General features: G+C 34.6%; 1 long non-coding RNA gene across 2 annotated transcripts; it reads left to right on the top strand.

The window, feature by feature from the left end:
- Positions 1-1,373: 1,373 nt before the first annotated feature.
- LOC139843691 (uncharacterized) lies at positions 1,374-7,006 on the top strand. Of its 2 annotated transcripts, XR_011757675.1 has the most exons (4): positions 1,374-1,621; positions 4,109-4,215; positions 6,405-6,645; positions 6,747-7,006. It is a non-coding gene; the product is annotated as an uncharacterized lncRNA (long non-coding RNA). The 2 variants fall into 2 exon arrangements; XR_011757674.1 differs by lacking the exon at positions 1,374-1,621 and having other exon boundaries at positions 4,086-4,215.
- The last annotated feature ends 8,224 nt before the right edge of the window (positions 7,007-15,230 follow it).

Here is a 15,230-nt window from a genome sequence, read left to right as displayed (position 1 = left end):
TCTTCTCCGAGGCCACTTTACAAGGATATTTTGGTTGGGATCGTTCCTTCTTCTATGTTGGTATTTGATTCAATTCCATTTTAGAGGAATAGTGCGAGGTTATTGGTTCGGATCTTGGGGTAATGGCGGATTTGATTTCGTTATCGAATCTTAAATAGTTTGATCAAGCTGGGCTGGAGACCAATGGTTCTGCATCGCAAGTCTCGATTCCAAATGATTTTGCTAAGGTGGCTACTAAATTCGATACAGCGAAAGGAAAGAAGTCGATGATTGGGGAGGATAGTGCAAGGGTACGCACTTCTATGTCGGCATCTCAATTCGAGGTGTTCGATGAGATGATGAAGAAAATGGCAGGGGACCATAAAGTTGAGGCTATCATGATCAATTCTCCCAAACCGCCAAAGCTTCGGTTAAGGTTAAAAAAACGTAAAAAGGGGAAGCGTGTTCAAGGGGCCGAGAATGGAAAATTCGGTCAATTCATAAAAAGAATATTTGATTTCGATCACAATGGGTTTTTTTTTTCTCTTCAAAAGTTGCTTTTGTGGTTTAGATGGTTTCTAATCTTTCGATTAGTATATTGGCTACCCTCTTACTCGCTTTTGTGGTTTTGTTTGAATGTTGTAATTTAGGTTCTTGTTTTCGCCATAATTTAGTTGTTGTGAGCTTTCGTTAGGTTGATTGGTTTGTTTAGCTCGTATGATTTTTTTTGTTTTTTAGGTAAAGGATGTTCACCCGGTAAATATAATTTAGCTCGTATGTTTCTAAACGTTTGTACGTTTTAGTGGTTACATCTTTGTGATGAACTACTATTCTGTTATAAAAGGTTTATCGTTTTTCCCAAAAAAATTAATAATAGGGCAACACAAGTGAGACTTTAACAATAACTAGAACCCGTCAAGTTATTTTCTGAAAGCCTGAAAGCCTGAAAGCTGCTCTTTATATTGTTTCACTAAGCAAACCTTAGAGACGCGAATAAACTACACTTTAGTTTTTGAAACTGAAGTACCTGCAAAACAAAAGGAAAACAATCAGATACTAAAACGCTAAATTCAAACATATCATTCCTATAGTTCTATTTTTAGAATACACAACAACAATCATGTAAACTAGTACTGTACATTATTAATATATACGGGTACTATCTATCTGTTTGCCTACATCAATCAAATAAAGAAATTTTTAAATTGGTTAAAGAAATGAAAGGATACACAAATAACTATAAACCAGAAAACAATAATAGTTGGACAATTCTCGAGCAAACATGGTTGTTAAGTATTAAAAGTACAATTGAAAAGCTTACGGATATCTTATTTTTTTCATCATCTTATATTAATTCAATTCCACCTACTTCTTATCTTATCATAAACCCTAAACCAAAAAAAAAAAAAAAAAAACTCCCACCCTTTTACTCCCACTTCTGCCGTTGCCGACGCCGCCATAATTCCGGCGAACCCACCCAACTCCGGCTAACTCCTCCTACCACCTAACTCCGGCGCACCTCCGTTTACTACTTAACTCCGGCGCACCTACGTCTACTACCTTACTCCGCCACTGCTTCTCCGCCGATCTTCACCCAAAATCAGGCCACCACAAAGAATTAAAAATAGTCAGAAAGATAATGGTTTGTTTCTTTGTACTTGTTTAATGTATAGTAAGTTTCAACCACCGTTTCTTTTTCTTTTTATAAACGCCCGACGGCGGCGATGGTTACGGTACTACGCCGACAACTGTGGTTGCTGGCGTACGGTGGTGTCCGACCACATGATCTCTGTTCTGTTTTTTGGGTTTTCTGACCACCCAACTGTTAAAAGACTTGTACATTGTGCATGTTTTGTTGTACCATGTGCACATTTAGTTGTACTATGTGAATAATGGGTTTATGTGGTATATCATAGCCTAATTTGCATTACATTTACCATCTATCAAAGATTTCGTGTATAAGATGTATTCTATAAACATTTTACATTTATTATAAGATCTATTTTATAAATTTCATAATTATAAATTTGTAGATGTAAAACAAAACTTAAGTGGGTGATGACGTCAGCAAGGTGCTGTTTACTTGTTTTGTGTTTAGTTTTTTTTTTTTTTTTTTAAGGCAAACCTAAAATCTACAAATGAAACCACGAATATTTACACATCTCACTGCCTCAAGTGAGGCTTAACCCACAACTTCTTAGTTGAATGGTTCCTCTCATACCACTAGGCCAAGGGCCCTTTGGTGGTTTTGTGTTTAGTAAAAGGGTTGTTACCGTACTACACCGATAACTGTGGTAGCTGGCATACGGTGGTGTCCGGCTACCCGACCTCTGTTCTGTTTTTGAGTATTTTGACCACCTAACTGTTAAAAGACTTGTACATTGCACATGTTTTGTTGTACCATGTTCATGTTTAGTTGTACTATGTGAATTATGGGTTTATGTTGTACTGAGTATATCATTACCTTAGTTTGCATTACCTTTACTATCTGTCAAAGATTTCGTGTATAAGATGTATTTTATAAACTTTTCACATTTATTATACAATCTATTGAGTTGTAATCCCTTGCATCCATTAATTTGCTTGAAAACCAGGGGACCAATGAGAGCGCGACATGTGGCGCGAAAATCACATATGATTGAAAAAAAAAATTCAAAATTTCTTTTTTCGAAAAAAAAAATTTCGAAATTTTTTTCCGAAATTTTTTTTCTCGAATTTTTTTTTTTACAATCACATGTGATTGTAAACTCAATCACATGTGATTATGCATGTCAAATCCAATCACATGTGATTGTACAATTCAATCACATGTGATTGTGCAGGTAAATCACATGTGATTGTATAAAAAATTGAAAAAAAAAATTTGGAATTTTTTTTTTTCGAAAAAAAAATTTTGAAAAAAAAAATTTCAAATTTTTTTTTTTCAATCACATGTGATTTTTACGCCACATGGCGCGCTCTGGTTGGTTCCTTGAATCTCAACTTAATTTATGGATTCAAATGAATATTCTTCGATTATTTTATAATTATAATTTTGTAGATGTAAAAATAACGTAAGTGGGTGATGATGTCATGCCGATGTTAGCAAGGTACTCAGGGGCGAAAATGATAGGGGGCAGGGCGTCCAGTGGATTTTTTTTTTTCAGTGTAAAAATTTTGGGTGTTTCGACTTTGCCCCCGGTGGATATTTTTTTTGCCCCCAAACCTACATATTTTGTCCCAAAACCTTCAAATTTTGCCTCAAATTCTCCAACTTTTGCCCCAAAATCTTCAAATTTTGTTCAAAAAAATTGGTACGGTTTAAATTTTTTTTTGCCCCAGTGAAAAAATCCTAGTTCCGCCTTTGAAGGTACTGTTAGTGGTTTTGTGTTTTAGTAAAGGGGTTAATGCCTATATGTGCTGTGATGTGGTTAATAACAGTGTGTTTTGTAACTAAGATATACTTTCCCTCAAAGGTCGAACAACTCACTATGAATATTAATATGGGCCTATAACAAGGCTGATCTCACTTAACTCCGGTCTTCAAACGGTTGCACCTTGATATAAATCCTAGCCATTTTCCACGTTCGTGTATCAAAAATTTTCTTTTTCACGTTTTGCTTTTCACTGTTAGGTTTTTTTTCCCTTCGGCTCATGCAATTTCTTCTTCATACTATTATTTGATTATATATCTTTTAACTTCTAATTTTTGCTATCTGTACAAATGAAATTATTACTCTGTTTTTGTCTATGTTTTCTGCTTCTTGATGCTACGTGTTATAGTTATATATCTGCTTCTGTAGTTTTCATATTTATTTTGTGACTATATTGATACCTCGATAAATGATTTTAGCACAATTGAGTTGATTTTGTATATGATATCACATGATAATTTTTCAATATCACTTCCAAAGAAAGATGTGGTTTATTAAGTGTTAGTGATATTTAATAACTGATGCAGATATGTTGTAATGTATTATGGTAATTATTTGATACAATTCTTTTGTCTCACAGTATTGATTGATAATAAACTTTTTAATTGGATTTCATTAAACGTCACAAATACTGCTTGCACATCTTGATTGACATATAAATCTAATCGTTTATAGTATTAAAATTTATTTCAAATGTGGTATTAAATTTATTCCAGATGAGGTATATTAAGATTTGTAGAGCAAGAATTCAATGACGTCTTATTCAACGTCATCCAATCTCATGAGCTATCAACACGACGTGCTTCTGAACTTTAAAAAACGGGTAAATAAGAAAACTTTTTAATTTACGCATACATTTATTTTTGTTATGACGTGTCACTAAGCTTTATAAAACGGAGTAAATATGAAAATTTCTATTGCTTTTGACAAAGAATAATGCAATTTCTTACGAGTGCAACCTAAATTACTCATTTCATTTGTGAAAAATAACAAGTTCAAAATAACAAGTACAACCTATATTTTATCGGGAAGGCAAAAATATCACGACAACCTCATTGAACACCAAAGATAGAATATTCAATTCACCCCTAGCTATCTAAATTGTGAGGTACGTGATCCTCGTAAACCATTTATTGATTCTTTGCTAGAATTGAATACATTTTGTGGTGCTTTTTTTTATGCGCCTATTAAATCCCGATTTGTAATGTAAGGTCCCAAACGAGGGTGTAACAGCTAGTTAATCTGTTAATTGTACATGAAAAATGATTCCACCACTATATAACAGCTACACCTAGCTACATAGTAGGGGTATTAGGGGTAGTGGTGGGATCATTTTTCATGTGGAAATAACAGAATAATAACAGATGAAATTGTTTTAGAAATTGTTTTACTATTAGACTCGTAAATATTTGTAACAATAATATTCTTTTATTATTTGTTTTATTGCCGATCAAGGTTTGATTCTACTGTGCTAATGTACACGTATTAGTAGTAGCTCGACGAATGTTATTACTTATCAATTTTCTTCTCGAAGGGGCAAAGGATTACATATTGATAAACTCGATGAGAAGATTTCACGATCGTATAAAAGAAATGATAAGGGAGCTTTCTTAATTGTTCGGTTCTTGATTTGTCGAGTATAGGTTTTATCTTTGTTAGGTCCCGTGAGATGTTTGTTATCGTCTGTGTTTGTTAGTGGATTTAAATAGTTGCGTTTATTTTTTACGGGCGTTCTCGTTTTGGCTCGAATTGAGTTAGCTTGTTTATAGGTTGCTCTTGATTGTTTACTTCTTTCGAGCCTTAGCGGTCGTCGTTTTTGTTGTAACGGTTCATACGATCATTCATTTATTAATGAAGGTATTTTAACTTTAATAGTATTCGTTATTTAACCAACAAAGGAGGCTAGTTTATAATATATTTGTTATTTTCAAGAATCCGAAGTTGGAGCAGGGGAAAAAAATACCTAGTGGGTAGAGTTATATTCAAGGCCAAAACAAAAATGACTTAACGTTAAGTTCCTAGATAAAGACAGACTGATGTAAGCAAATTACTATTAGCTATCGGAGACCATTGTGTGTCTATATCTTTTAGTTTTGGTTAGCGATGAGAACGAATGTCACAATACATATTTAATACGGGACAATTGAAACTAGAACACCGAAGGCCATTTGGGAAAAATGTCATGGACCTTACATTACAAATTGGGATTTCATAGGTGCATCAAGAAAAAGCGCCACAAAATGTATTCAATTCTAGCAAAATTCTTCCGTACTTCTCATTTGGTGCGGATCCTATTAACAACCCTCATTTGAAATTGGGATACCAAAGAATCAAAAAATGGTATTACGAGGATCACGTACCTCACAATTTAGATAGCTAGGAGTGAATTGAACCATCTACATTTGTGTATGTATTCTTGGTGTACGTCTCCGTATGTCTGTTCTTTGTGGTGCGAGATCGAATCATGGGCCAGCCTTTTTCTCTTTTTATCAATTACTTACTGGTGTCACACATGTGTTTGTTAATTACAAATTACACTCACACGTGTACCCTAGGGATGCACGATTTGGGGCTATTATTGTGATAATATCATTTTTAACAACAAAAATCTACGTCTTCTTTCTTTGTTCTTTTCTCTCAAATGTTTTGCCCTAATATGATTTTAGCTTTGTTTATGTGTTTATGTTTGTAGGGTCTTGCTATATTTATAGTGAGGCTAGGCTGATAGAGTATGACAAAAGTCAAACAATCCTCTTAATCGAGGAAGGCGATTTTAGTTTTAGTATGTACTTGCGAATAACAGGGGCTAAACATAACCGCTACGTCCTTAAATATATTTGGTTAGTAGATTTTCTAGTTCGTCAACACTTCTGCCTGCCTTGCTGTTACCTGCTGTTATTTATAATTGTACAATTTTGGTTACATTAATAATTGTCATAAATTTTGGTTGGTTTAATGTAAACTTTTAAATCGTAAAACATAATTCAAACTTTGGACTGTGATCATGTACAGATGAATTGGGGAAAATGTTCTCTAAAGCTAAAGACAACATCGATGTCTTGACCGATCTTCAGGCAACCGTCATACACGGCGTGGATGCAACTAGTATGGCGGAACACCCAAGGTTTAAGATCGAACAATTTCAGGGTGTGGACACAAGTTTTAAGATGGAACAATTTCAGTGTATCGTGTTCAACTTCTCGCGTGTAGGGTACGTGGATGGTTTAAACGAGAAGCACAAAGATATGATTAGGTATAACTTTATAAAAATAAGTTATTTTTGTGTTGGAGATTTATTAATTTGTGTTAATCCTTTCTTTAATCCTTTTCTTTAATATGTTTATTATTTTGCAGTCATCACCAAAACTGTGTTTGGGTTTTTAAAAAACGCCGGTATGATGCTCGATGAAGACGGCGAAGTGCACGTGAGCGAAGCGATTGTCCGCTTAATAAATGGGATATTGAAGCCTTGGCAATTCAAGTCGGGCTAATTCTGCTCAATAAGAAGCCTTTTTTTTCATGATGCCTACCCGAACTACACCCCAAAAAAGGGTACCAGTAGTAATACCTTAATGTAGTTTTGTTGTAATATGTTTGCTAAGAGTAAGAGTAAGAGTAAGAGTAAGAGTGAGGTAAAGTAGTGAGGATCTTTTTTATTATTTTGTTTATTTTTATTTTTTTTTGATTTTGAACTTTATTGTTTCATCTCTGTTATTACTACTTGTTTGCTGTATTTTGCTCGATAAGCAACTCATTCTATTACCAATAGTAATACCTTAATGTAGTTTTGTTGTAATATGTTTGCATGGTACTCTCCTGTACTGGCGATTCATCAACCGAATTGGATTTTGATTCACAAACTCAAACCAGTCCCTCTTTAAAGCGTGCAAGTGAAATTCAGGAGAATTAATGATGGTGCTGTTGGCAGTTCATGTACCAAGAAGTTACTTGAAGTGAAAACTGAGAAGCCTTGATTTCTATTGTTTTAGTTGTGTCCCTCATTTGTTGTTTTTGTCTTGATGTTATGCGTGTTTCCATGTTTTCTTTTGGTTAGCTGATGACTATTTATCTTTTTGAATTTGCTTCTATATAGCAAAAACATTGGTCTTTAATTGGAAATGAATGTGAACATGGTTTCCTATTTTGGTAACATATTGATATTGGAGTATCTTTTTTACATCATTTTTAAGTATATTTTTTGGGTTCTAACTATTCTGCTTAAGTTTAGGGTGGGTTGCAAGATTTAATCTAATGTGTTAATGATTGAATGTAAACTATTCTTTAAGTGCAGGGTTGGTTCTAACTATTCTACAATAATAAAATAATTGCAATGTAAAACTGAGCTATTGATCATGTTCTGTAGGTGTCCATTTGGGTGGGCTGCAAGGTTTAAGCATTGCTACACAACTAGGTTCGTGGTCCGCGCTTCGCGGCGGATTTTGTAATCCTTTTTTTGCAAATATGTGGTTGATAGTTTTGGCGAAATGTGATTTCAGCACTACACTGGTTACACAGTCTTTGTTTTCGAATTCATCGAAACATTATAAACCATTTACATTATCTAATCTTAACAAATCAAAGGCTACCTTTTGTTCCACTAAAGTAACTTTAAGAACATTATTGTTGACTCCTGTTTTACTGCATGAAATAAACTACTCGTATAAGTTAAGCATCATGAAGTAATAAAAATTTAACTGAAAGAAAAAAATAAACGAACTTACACATCCCTGACAATTTTTGATCAAATGCCATCCTCATTGTTTGCAAGTTGGATGCAAACACTCAAACACTAAACACCTGAAAGACACAACAAACTTGATTTCATGATAAATTAAAAGGCATGACAATATTCAGTTACTGAAACATATAAAGAAAATATAAAGCAACATCACTTTTCAATGAAAATAACAATCAAGGAGAAGATCTGTATTTCTTAAATGTTTTATAACTTTGGGAGAAAATTATTATTCTATGGACATATATAAACATAGGCAAGGAAACTGACTTATTTAGTAGAATATATAATCATCAATCGATCGAATGGCAAGAACAAAGGGATATGCCCTGCTAAGATACAACTCATTTTTTTCATTGTGCCACAACTGCAAACACCAAAATTATATGAAGACTGAAATACGCTTGTCACATCTACTACTACTATTTTATTAGCATTTTCTATGGTGTCACATAATGTTTACATCACAATATAAACCAAAAAACACGGGATCATAATACAAACATGTAAATGTATGCACACTATTTGATAAATTAGTAAAAAATATGCACATCCAATTTGTATCATAAAAACAATCCCTGTGTTGCTCATTTGGTACCTGAACCGTTGAGCAAGAAATCCCATATCTTAAATTGTAAATCGCTCTACTATCAGCAGACTGCGTACCTCCATCCATCTTGTTGATTTAAGCCAAAAATTTTAGCGTCATACGCGTTCAAAATATCTTTCAACTCGATACAACAATTGCGGGCGAAATGAAAAATCATAACATGATACTACAGTCAATTAAGTGAAACTACCTTGATGATCATCATCAACGCCGACTTGTAGAAAATTAGCACTTCGGTAATCATCGCTTGGCATGTGAACTGTTTGTTTTTAATCTGTTAGTAATAGTTGTTAATAAAATGTTACTTAACGTTGTACTAACCTTGTATTTTTCAGGTTGTCGCGTCATTATTGCGTTTAGAGGGTACCAATTCCTTTACAATTATTAATGAATAACGGATATTTACTTACTTGTTTATCGTTTGATGAACTCTTCTATATCAGGGTTCAAATAACAGTGCTTTTACTATGTTCATTCAGTGCTGTGTTTCCTGATTATTTACTTTAAGGTTTATTAGCTCCGATGCTTTGAATACAACCAATGTAGTTTAGTAACAGCAAAGTAAGTAATTTTTTACATCATGTTACATAAATTCAATATCTATTAAGTACATTACCTGTGGTGATGCCATTAGGGTAGCCTACTGATTTGACACAATTGTTGATGTACTCGTACATGTTGAATTCAACGTAGTGGTTTGAAAAGTTTTCCGATGGTATGTTTTTGAACTTGGTAATTTGTCCGAAGCGCAGTGACATGGGGATTACTATCGTTTGCTTCCATTTGCTTGTTTGTTAAACAAAAAATTTTGAAATCTTGTACGCTGAATCGAGCTTCATTTTCGATTCAAAAAGCGCAATGTCTTTGTAGTTCACATTTACTTGTACTGCATTTCCCTATTTAATGTAATAAAAGTTCATTAGTTGTTTAGTTGCTATAGTATTAAAGCATCAGTAAGTAAATAATGTAAGGGAAATTATATGATATTCGAGTAATTGTTATTTATAATATAAAGCTACTTACATAAGGATCAAGTAGCATACAACAATATCCGGTGGGTAAGTTTGACCTCAGATTGCGAGCGATCTAAATACGATAAACTTTGGCTTCCAATACTTTATCGTTGTCATTTACTTTTAGATGTGTGCGCCAACAGACGATGAACTTATATGACCAGATGAAATATCACACATTGCTAGCAGCAGGGATCACTTCATTCGTTGGATTCGTTCCAAAATCAGCTAACTCCTATACTTGACCATCGATCACTGGAGACCGGCTGCAATGACTGAGATGGCACTATAGATTCCACACCAAACACATCGCATGATTCATCCGGTCTAGTACCACCACAATTTCCAATCATACGTTTCTTTCTATACAACATGTTACTAAATAAAAGTTACAATCTACTACATAAAGTATTAGACATAAAAATCAACTGCATAACAGTGATATAACAACCCACCAACAACATCAGATGTAAGTCAAAAGATATATAATACTGAAAAAAACTGATACAAACATCTGATTAAAAATAATGAAATTAGAATACAGGAAAAGAAGATATATACCTTCACAAAAGCAATATTCGAATTGCAGTTAGGTCACGTAAAACAACAACATTAGAAAAGCAAATAAAGGCCCAAAGAGCATAAAATACGTGAAACAAAAAAAAAAAAATTTAATGGACGTACTTGAACAATATACCTATTAATCGACAGCGATAACTTAAAGTAAGCTTCAATTAACGGCAACTAATCATAATCAGCTAACCTGCAAGTTCAAAATACCCAATTTTAGTAGCGAACGTTGGTATAATGGAAGATTATAAAAAAATTAGCCTCTAAAAGTGCGAAGAAATCAAAAATTCGAAAAAAAATATGCCATTCACCAAAGCGTTTGTATGTGGAAGAAGATGCCTGGATGTTTGTAGAATTAGTCGGATTAAACAAACTAACAGAAATCCGACGCGGGAAAGCCTATCGCGACAACCATCAACATAAGAAAATATTGCGACCATGTAGGAATCTAAAAAGCATCAGGAAGTAAGCTTAAAGCAAGGTGATGAAGAAGGTGAAAAGGTTGGTAGAAGCTTCGAGAGGCCATGGGCCAGATGAATGAAAGTAGAATAAAACCCTTAGGTACTCCGTATTAAATTATATAGTTACTGTTATACTGTTTGGGGTTACTGTTTACGGGATTTAGTGTATAGGGTAATGTAGTTTGATTGTTTTTAATAAGAGTTGATCTTTTCTTGGTTCTAACTCTACTTTTTAAGCTTAAGGGTGGGCTGCACGGTTTAATTGAATGTGAAACTGAGTGAATATGAAAGTATTCGAAACTATCCTTTGTAAGTTCCAGTGGCTTTTAACTATTCTACAATCTACAATAATAATTGAATGTGACTGAGCTACTAATCGTGTTCCATTGGGGAGCAAGGAGCAAGGCACCTTGCTCCTTGCTCCCAGGTGGAAGCAAGGACGCAAGGTGCATCTTGCTCCCTTGCTTTCACCTGGGAGCAAGGACGCAAGGTGCATCTTGCTCCCAGGTGGAAGCAAGAGAGCAAGATGCATTTTGCGTCCTTGCTCCCAGGTAGAAGCAAGGACGCAAGGTGCATCTTGCTCCCTTACTTCCATCTGGGAGCAAGGACGCAAGGTGCCTCTTGCTCCCAGGTGGAAGCAAGGGAGCAAGAGGCACCTTGCGTCCTTGCTCCCAGGTGGAAGCAAGGGAGCAAGAGGCACCTTGCTCCTTGCTCCCATGTAAAACCAAGGTCGCAAGGACGCAAGGCGCAAGGGAGCAAGGCGCCTTGCTCCTTGCGAGGACAAATTGACAATTTTTTTATTTTTTGGGCTCTCACGCAAAAAATGTCAAAAAATGGGCTTTTTGGTGATAATCCCAAAATCACATAAACAAAGGCAACAACAGGCCCATATGATACAACAAACACATCCACCAGATCAAAATATCAATCAATACTAAAACATTTGGGCTGTATGTGTTTATTTGGGTGGGCTGCAAGGTTTAAGCATAGCTCACATTATGTACTTTCATTATGTTTTTATTAAAGGCTCAAACTGGAATTGTTTTTTTCTTGACCCTCCAAACAAATATACCAATAGATTGAGGTACGAGGTTGTTTAGCATCGTAACAGAATGGGACTATCCAACTTAACAACTGCCACTTTGGTTTTGAAGTAGTCCCATCTCCATCTGTCATCTCTGGTCTCCCTGGTTGCAAAAATTTGTTGTTTGTTGATATAGTAGCCAACAGGTCCTCAAGCTCATCCGACTCTTCCAAAAGGCTCGTGCGTCCATTTCCAGTTAAAAACCAAATGATTACCTATTATTTTTACTCTCTCGAACACACTTGCATCAGTTTTAGGCTGACATTATTATATACATTAGATGTTTCATTTATTTTTGTCTATCCATTTGAGTATTTGACATCTAATTAATTAAGGAACATCTTAATTTTAATTTGCTTAATAACAAAACAAACTTAATATGGGTGACGTGGAACCAGGCCCAACTGCTGGAGCTTAATGGATTGGAATACTTAGGCCCCAAGTTTTAATTAAATTAGTATTGCTTTTCTTTCCTTATTAGTTTGATTTTGTTTCCTTTTTATTTTAGGGTTATTTATCTATAAATACCCTACCTTATTACTCGATGTATTATCACTTTTAATATCAATAAACTTCCAGCTGTTAGCTTTTCAATCTGTGATTACAGAAGGCTTACGTTATGTATTTGCGGAGAACGATCGTCTCCTCAACAATCTCGTCCGCATCAGTTGGTATCAAGAGCAGGCTTCTCCTGTCAAGATGACCGGTGATGAAGGTAGAGATAAAGATCACTCTGATATTCTCAAAGGGATCGAAAATTTAACATCAGCTATCCAAGCCCTCACCACTCGGATGGAGCGGACTGAGGATGAAGTTCGGGAGCTGAGGTTAGAACATGAAGGACGAAGGACTAATGAAGATGCTGATAGGAGTTTCCTTGGCATCAGACCCAGAGTCCAGGCCCGTCACCACCAAAACAAATCACCACGCCAGCAGCTACAAAACACACGATACCAGCAGCCTCCACCGAAACAGTATTGGAACTATGAAGATTATTCTTCAACAGACGATGAGTTGCAAGGTCGTAACAATCGTGAACCCAATCCAGTGAGGCAACAAAACAGACATGATGATTACCGTTTGAAAGTGGACCTCCCGTCCTTCAATGGAAACCTAAGTATCGAGGAATTCCTAGACTGGTTGGCTGAAGTAGAGAGGTTCTTTGAGTTTGTTGGCATACCCGAAGATAAGCAGGTGAAATTAGTGGCATATAGATTAAAGGGAGGTGCTTCATCATGGTGGGAACAAACCCAGAATCAGCGACATTGGGCTAGAAAGTCATCAATAAGAGCATGGACAAAGATGAAAAGAATGCTAATGTCACGATTTCTTCCACCAGATTATGAGCAATTTCTGTTCGAACAGTATCAGGCCCTAAGACAAGGGCAGAAGACTGTTGCTGAATACACGGCTGACTTCTTGAGATTGGCATCTAGGAATAATGTAATGGAAACTGAAGGGCAGCAAATATCGCGTTATTTATATGGGTTGAAACCAGCAATTCGTGATAAAATCGGATGTCAGGTTATTATGACTTTGACAGAGGCGTGTAATTTAGCACGAAGGGCCGAAACCATGAGTACAAAAGTGAATTTTGGAAACTACCAGTATGCATCGACATCTCGTCAACCGACAAAAGTCAATCCTGTGGTAACTGATGTAGTGACCCGAACTTTTCCATGTTTATATATATTAATTGAGATTGATATTTACATGATTAAATGTTTCCAACATGTTAAGCAATCAAACTTGTTAAGACTTGATTAATTGAAATAGGTTTCATATAGACAATTGACCACCCAAGTTGACCGGTGATTCACGAACGTTAAAACTTGTAAAAACTATACGATGACATATATATGGTTATATATATATATTTAACATGATTTTATTATAAGTATGTATCTCATTAGGTATTTTAACAATGAGTTATATACATAAAAATGAGACTATTAATTTAAGAAACTCGAAAACGATATATATAACGATTATCGTTATAACAACGTCTTACTAGGTACATATGAATCATATTAAGATATTGATACACTTGGTTAATTATGTTAAATGATAAGTAAATATATTATTAAGTGTATTAACAATGAAATACATATGTAAAAATAAGACTACTAACTTAATGATTTCGAAACGAGACATATATGTAACGATTATCGTTGTAACGACATTTAACTGTATATACATCATACTAAGATATATTATATATCATAATAACATGATAATATAAAAATTTAACATCTCATTTGTTATAATAAACAATGGGTTAACAACATTCAACAAGATCGTTAACCTAAAGGTTTCAAAACAACATTTACATGTAACGACTAACGATGACTTAACGACTCAGTTAAAATGTATATACATGTAGTGTTTTAATATGTATTTATACACTTTTGAAAGACTTCAATACACTTATCAAAATACTTCTACTTAACAAAAATGCTTACAATTACATCCTCGTTCAGTTTCATCAACAATTCTACTCGTATGCACCCGTATTCGTACTCGTACAATACACAGCTTTTAGATGTATGTACTATTGATATATACACTCCAATGATCAGCTCTTAGCAACCCATGTGAGTCACCTAACACATGTGGGAACCATCATTTGGCAACTAGCATGAAATATCTCATAAAATTACAAAAATATGAGTAATCATTCATGACTTATTTACATGAAAACAAAATTACATATCCTTTATATCTAATCCATACACCAACGACCAAAAACACCTACAAACACTTTCATTCTTCAATTTTCTTCATCTAATTGATCTCTCTCAAGTTCTATCTTCAAGTTCTAAGTGTTCTTCATATATTCTACAAGTTCGAGTTACATAAAATCAAGAATACTTTCAAGTTTGCTAGCTCACTTCCAATCTTGTAAGGTGATCATCCAACCTCAAGAAATCTTTGTTTCTTACAGTAGGTTATCATTCTAATACAAGGTAATAATCATATTCAAACTTTGGTTCAATTTCTATAACTATAACAATCTTATTTCAAGTGATGATCTTACTTGAACTTGTTTTCGTGTCATGATTCTGCTTCAAGAACTTCGAGCCATCCAAGGATCCGTTGAAGCTAGATCCATTTTTCTCTTTTCCAGTAGGTTTATCCAAGGAACTTAAGGTAGTAATGATATTCATAACATCATTCGATTCATACATATAAAGCTATCCTATTCGAAGGTTTAAACTTGTAATCACTAGAACATAGTTTAGTTAATTCTAAACTTGTTCGCAAACAAAAATTAAACCTTCTAACTTGACTTTTAAAATCAACTAAACACATGTTCTATATCTATATGATATGCTAACTTAATGATTTAAAACCTGGAAACACGA

The sequence above is a fragment of the Rutidosis leptorrhynchoides genome, chromosome 4 (assembly GCF_046630445.1).
Source record: "Rutidosis leptorrhynchoides isolate AG116_Rl617_1_P2 chromosome 4, CSIRO_AGI_Rlap_v1, whole genome shotgun sequence".
Classification (NCBI taxonomy): Eukaryota; Viridiplantae; Streptophyta; class Magnoliopsida; order Asterales; family Asteraceae; genus Rutidosis; species Rutidosis leptorrhynchoides.
This window is presented reverse-complemented; position numbering and strand designations above follow the sequence as displayed.